Raw genomic sequence first — 6,405 nt, 5'->3', positions numbered from 1 at the left:
TGTTTATGACGACAATGCCCAGAATAAACTGGACTCTCATAAACTGAGTTTTCACTGGGAGCCATTATTATTACTCCTAAAAAAGGTTAGGATTAAATTCCTTTTTTCTAGCTCCCATAAGGTAGAGGTGATCAGATTCACAGATCCCAGGTCTACTTCCTGAGAGCTGGTCTTTTCCCACCTTCTTATGCTGTGGGGCCAGGCATAGTCGATTGGGCATCTTTGTTTTTTGTTTGTTTGTTTGTTTGTTTTATTGTTTTTGTTTTTTAAATTGGGTATCTTTGTTACGGAAACTTCCCACTCTCTGGTTTCTAGCTACAAAGGGTCAAAACACAACTCATTTAATAGTGCCCAAACCCTACTCACGTTTAATTTGACACTCATTCTATTGACTTATTTGATCTACTGCAGGCCCTGGTGTTGACCATCTGTTTTATATATATATTTTATGTATTTACATACCTATGAAGAAACCATGAGGATGGTTTGTTTATAACAAAACAACTTATTAAAATGTAGATGAATACAGGTGTGCATAATGGATTTCATATTATATTTATTCATTTATTCAAAATTATCTTATTTTAAGACAAGCTTTAATCTTCACATTCCACCAACAGGCCCATATCTATAGTTAAACTTCTAGTTATTTAAATTATTACTAAGAAAGAGTATCTGAGTAATAGAGACTCTTTATCATGGAAGAAATAAACTGCAAAATGATGTGCTTGGAGGTTTCCTTTGCCATAAAAAATATTGTTAATTTGTATTTCAATCTAGCAGCACATATCAAATTTTAAAACTTTACAGTTTTTGAGAAATTATCTCTTAAAATATTTGACTAAAACGTATAAAACTGTTCACATTCCCCACCTATGTTGCTCCTACCCCTCTGAACAAGTAACCACAGCTATTATGCTCTTGGGTATCCTTTTTAGAACTTTTTAATGCTCACACAGAGAATTATGAATATATATATTTTCTCCTTTTAAGATAAATGACGGAATATTCTACACATTTTTCTTGACCTTGCCCCTTTCACTTCACATTCTATTTTGGAGATCTTTTTTTTTTTTTTTTTTAAGATTTTATTTATTTATTCATGATATACATAGAGAGGGAGAGAGAGAGGCAGAGACACATGCGGAGGCAGAAGCAGGCTCCATGCCGGAAGCCCGACCTGGGACTCGATCCCAGGACTCCAGGATCACACAATGGGCCAAAGGCAGGCGCCGAACTGCCGAGCCACCCAGGGATCCCCATTGGAGATCTTTTCATATCAATGTATAAATGACTTTTTCTCTCTTGTTTGCAGCTGCATAGTATACTTTCACATAGATGATTGTAGTTTATTAAATCATGAGCATTTGGATTTTTGCTTTGACAAGCAATGCTTCAATGAGTAAACTTGTTCATCCTTGCATGAACATATCTGCAGGATGAAATCCTGGAAGTGGATTGTTGAGGTTTATGGAGCTGTTGTTTTGCTAGGTATATCCAAATTCCCATCTACAAAGATGGTACAATTTTTCACACCCATTAGAACTATTAAAGAGAGTTTATTTCCTCAAGGCCTTTCCAAAAAAGTGTGTCATCAAGTGTTTGACTGTTTGCCAATCAGATAAGTAAAAAATGGTACCTAGGTGTGGTTTCATTTTATATTTCTCTTATAGTAGCAGTAGTGTTTAACATCTTTTTAGACTATATTAAAGGCTGTCAGTATTTCCTGTGAACTCATTATTCAGCTATCAATTTGTCTATTTTATTGTATTTTCCAAAAACTTATTTTGAATACATTTACATTTGCTGTTTTTCCATTTTTCTTATTTATTAATTTCTGTTTTTATTTTTGTATGCCTTCCTTTTGCATAGATGTTGTTCTTAAGATGCTTGTTTTCACCCTTGTTTATTGATACAAGCACATAAGGTTATGAAGTGTCCCTCTAAAAATTGCATTAGCTCTATCTTATATGTTCTGATGTGTATGTTTTCTATTCCTTGCATTTTCTATGTTTTCTCCATGTATTTCAGTTTGTATTCGTTCTTTGAGCCAATATGTGAAGACTTTATGGATTTGTTTGTTTTGTATTTTCATTTTTAGGCCATAGGGGCCTAAAATTGTTTTATTGTTATTAATTTCTGGGTGTTTTTTGTTGCAATCAGAGAATTTTGAATATGCTACTTAACTTTTGGAAGTTTGCTGAGGTTTCCTTTGGGAGCTAATATAAGGTATTCATTCTAGGATACTTGTGAATACATTCCCCATTATTAAGAAAGTTTTTTTATTATTATTAAGAAAGTTTGAAATGCATTATAGAACTATTTGCTTATTAATGATATTATTTATTTCTTCTATGCCCTTTCATATTTTTTGAACCCTTGATCTCCTTGGAACTTAGAAGAAACAAATCTACTACTAATATTTTTCTGTCAACTTCTCCTTTCTTTTTGTATTTCTGCTTTATGAATGCCACTATGTTATTTGTTATATAAAAGTCATTATTATTATGGCTTTACTTTGAGTTGTACTTTTCACATTTTTATTTGCCTTCAATAATGTTTTTGTTTCGAATTCTACCTTGTCTTGTGGTTGCAGTCTGTGTTTACCTTTTGTGTGCCTTTGCCCAACGTACCTTTCCTTATCCTTTATTTTCAATATTTTTGAATAATTTTCTTTTAGATATAACTCTTGTATCAGCATAGCATTAAACTTTGCTTTGTGATTATACTAAATTTTTATTGTTGTGTCACAAATTACAGCTTAAAACAATATGAATCTATTGTTTTACCATTTATGTGGGTCAAGAGTTCCGGCACGCTTTAGCTGGGTCCTGTGCTTAGTGTCTAACGAAGCTTCCACCAAGGTGTTTGCAGGGCTGAAAGCTTCACTGGGGAGGAATAGTCTTCCTTTTTCACTTAGGTTGTTGGCAGAATTTATTTCCTTATGATTGTAGGACTAAGGGTTCCAGCTTCTCGTTGGCTGGAGTCTGAAGGCCATCTTCGGCTGTTAGAGGCCAACCACAGTTATTAGAGGCTGCCCACAGTTCTTAGGGGTCCCCTATGGTTCCTTGCTACATGGACTTCCCAATGTGGCTGCTTAATTCATCGAGCCAGCAAAGAAAATCTCTAGAGGGAGTTGGGCTAGCAAGATGGAATTTTATATAACCTAACATAATTATAGGAGTTATGTTCCATCATGTTTACTATATTATATTGGTTAGAAGCAAGACACAGCTCTCCATTCCTTCCCACACTCAAGTGGTGGCACTACACAAGGGCATGAACCCCAGGAAGCAGAGATCATAAAATGGGCCACCTTAGAGTCTGCCAACACAATAATCAAATCTGAAAGTCTTTTTCTTTCATTTGTGAGTTTAGCCTATCTGTGCGTATATTTGGGTTTCATTCTCTAGAACTTGGTGTTTTTTATTTTCATAGTGTTTTAAGAAGCCTTCCATTATGTGGATTTTTGGAGGGGGAAGAGGGCATGTTCTTCTAATATTTCAGAAGGGTTTTTACTTTTGTTCTATTTTGCTCTTCATAATTATAACTTGATTTACAAACTTTTAGTAACGTTAGTCTTCTATTTCTTTAGACAATATCTGCTAGTGCCCAGCTATGAGAATGATAAAATCAGTAGATTTCCTCATAGTATCCCATGCTAGCTGCTTTTTTTTTTTGCTGCTGCAGAGACAGACTTCTTCCTGTATATGGTCTTTTGTGTGACTCTTGGAGTAGACTTCTCCTTCTGCTCTAAACCAACCCAGATCCAGGGAGGTTTCTGCTCTAAACCTAGTTCATCACAACTGTTGGACCTCCCGTTGAAAACATTTATATGAGTTAGCTTAGGCTAAGTTATGTTGTAGCAAATGGCCCCCAAATCCTACTGCTTCAACAAAGGTTTGTTTCTCATTCATTTTACAGCTGGACATCATGGGTTGGCTGTGATTCTGAAATACATCCTCTTTAATCCAAGTACCCCTATCAGGGACATTGCTGGTCTATAACTGAGGAGAAAGAAGAGGGGCAGAGCCATATGATGGCTCTTTAAAGCTTCTGCTCCAAAGTGGTACCTGTCACTCCACTCACATTTCATTAGCTAAAGCACACTTCATGGTCAACCCCGTGCGAGGAGAGTGGGATATATCAATCTTTAGCAGGGATAGCCCTGCTTAAGATGGGGCTAGAAAGTTCCAGGTGGTAGGAGAGACTGCTAGGAGGGGTCAGTTAGTATTTTGAACAATTAACACAATCTATCATGGGGAAATATTTACCTCTCAGGATGAGGCTCTCACCTTTAATAGTGCATTTTTGCTGGTTCCTGCCTAGATAGATTTCCACCCTGGGTTCCCTTACCCTGTAAGCCCATTCTCTGCATTTTCCCCTTTCTCCTACGAACTCAGTGGCATTTGGTGGCCTTTTACATATTTTGGAGTCTGGAGAATCTACCTGTCTCCTAATCTCACTAAAAATGGGGTATGCATTTTTTTTTTCATTCTCCTTGTTGCTTTTGGATGATTTCCAGGAGGCAAAGGGGGGAAATGCTGATGTATGCGGCTATATTCGCACAGAAATCGCCAAACCTTCTTGAGCTGCATTACTTTGTCATGGCAGGCTGTAGTGAAACATGAAATGCCCACAAATTGTAACTTGACTAGTTTTGTCAAAGTGCTTGAAATTTTTTCTGGTTTTACATTTGGAGAATCATGCTGGGCCTTTTCTCTTTAAGTGAGTAGGACTGATCATTACTTTCTCTTTTTTTTTTTTTCCTTCCTTGTACAGTTGGGATATTTGTGATAGAACACTACCACTATTGTTCTATGATTGCTGTATAGCAATTCTGCAAAATATCCAGGAAAAATGATCACCAGCACAAAGTCAGTCATTTGTCCCCCATTTCTCTCAGTTTTTTTTCTGTCTTCCCAGTCCCCCCAAACCAGCTTTGATCAGTAACTGATGCCACCAGGTTGTCATAGTTCACCTGGGCCATCATAACACCTGCATGCTTTCATAACACCATCCTCTGCCTCTCCATTTTGATCGCCAATAAGCTCCAGGCTACAAATCAACCTTCTAGATACTACCTCTGATGTTCACTCATTCATTCAATTAGCAAATATGTATCTTGTACCTAATTTCCCCCGTGACTACCTTTCTCCTACTACAACCACAAATAGATAAGGATTCAAAGAAAAAAACTTTTAAAAAATGTGAGTGGAAATGAAAGTAACATCTTTTTATCTCCAGCTCATCATCAAAGATAAACTTTGGAGCCCAGTAAAGCCACAGATGGATTCAGATTTCTTTCTTGGTTTTAATCACTTTGCACCTATAAGCTCAACAAAAAAGAGCCTCAGGACATGAATACATGGAATATGGTGACTAGCAAATCATGAACATGAATATTATGCCACAGATGCAGCACACAAGATGATTTGAGGCATTGGCCACTCTTTCCTGTTCCCAGACCACACCGTGAGCAATCTTTACTTTTGCTAAATCAGCTAAGCTAAGTAAGCTAAAGGTGCCAAACTTTGATAATTCAAATATACTTCCTACTCTCAGATTTACCAAGTGGGAGAAAAGAATCTGTCCCACTCTTGATATGGAGGAACCACAGAATGTATGAGTTGATAAACAATGACAATTAGACATTCTTCCCGGGTGGAGGAGGCAAGTGTGAAGAAAAAGAAACCAGAGATGGCTGGCACTGATAGTAAAAATTTTGAAGGGGAACAATGTTAAGAGGACATCTCAGGCCCAAGCAGGTAGATGCACGGGTGAAGAGGGTCTGGTGTAAGAACATAGGACTTTCTCTGTCTACCTTCACTCCTCTTTTTTCATAGTAATATGGGTATCAAGAACTTTTTCTACTCTAAGAGAACCAACAAAACACTCTGATAGCTAACAATACCATTCGGCCCTGTGGTCAATTACCTAATCCACAGAGGTAGCTGCTACACAACTGCAGCCAAATGCCTCCCCTTGGGAATATGGACCCAGTGTGGGCAGCTTTTCCAAATTTAGCAAAAAAAAAAAAGTATTAATCAAGGTTATTAACATGAAGTCCTTTGATTTTTAAGTGTTCATTTCATTTTTCAAACTACTCTTCTGCATATCAAACCACAGTTTGACCTGTGGGCCACCTACATGTGACCTAGATACATAGAGAAACAGATAGGGTTTACGCCAGTTTAGCCAATCATGCTGGCAATTTCAGAGACTTTGATCCTACTACTAGGAGTATTGCATAAACATGGATCGTGGATCCAGGCCCCGTTACAAGGATAGGGCAATTCACTGGCTCTGGCTCTTGGTGGACAAACTGTAACTATCTCCCTAAAGATGACACACAGTAGTCCCCCCCTTTATCTTCAGGGGATATGTTCTAAGACCACCAGTGGA

Source organism: Vulpes lagopus, chromosome 6 (assembly GCF_018345385.1).
Source record: "Vulpes lagopus strain Blue_001 chromosome 6, ASM1834538v1, whole genome shotgun sequence".
NCBI classification, from domain to species: Eukaryota; Metazoa; Chordata; class Mammalia; order Carnivora; family Canidae; genus Vulpes; species Vulpes lagopus.
Note: the sequence above shows the minus strand (reverse complement) of the source record.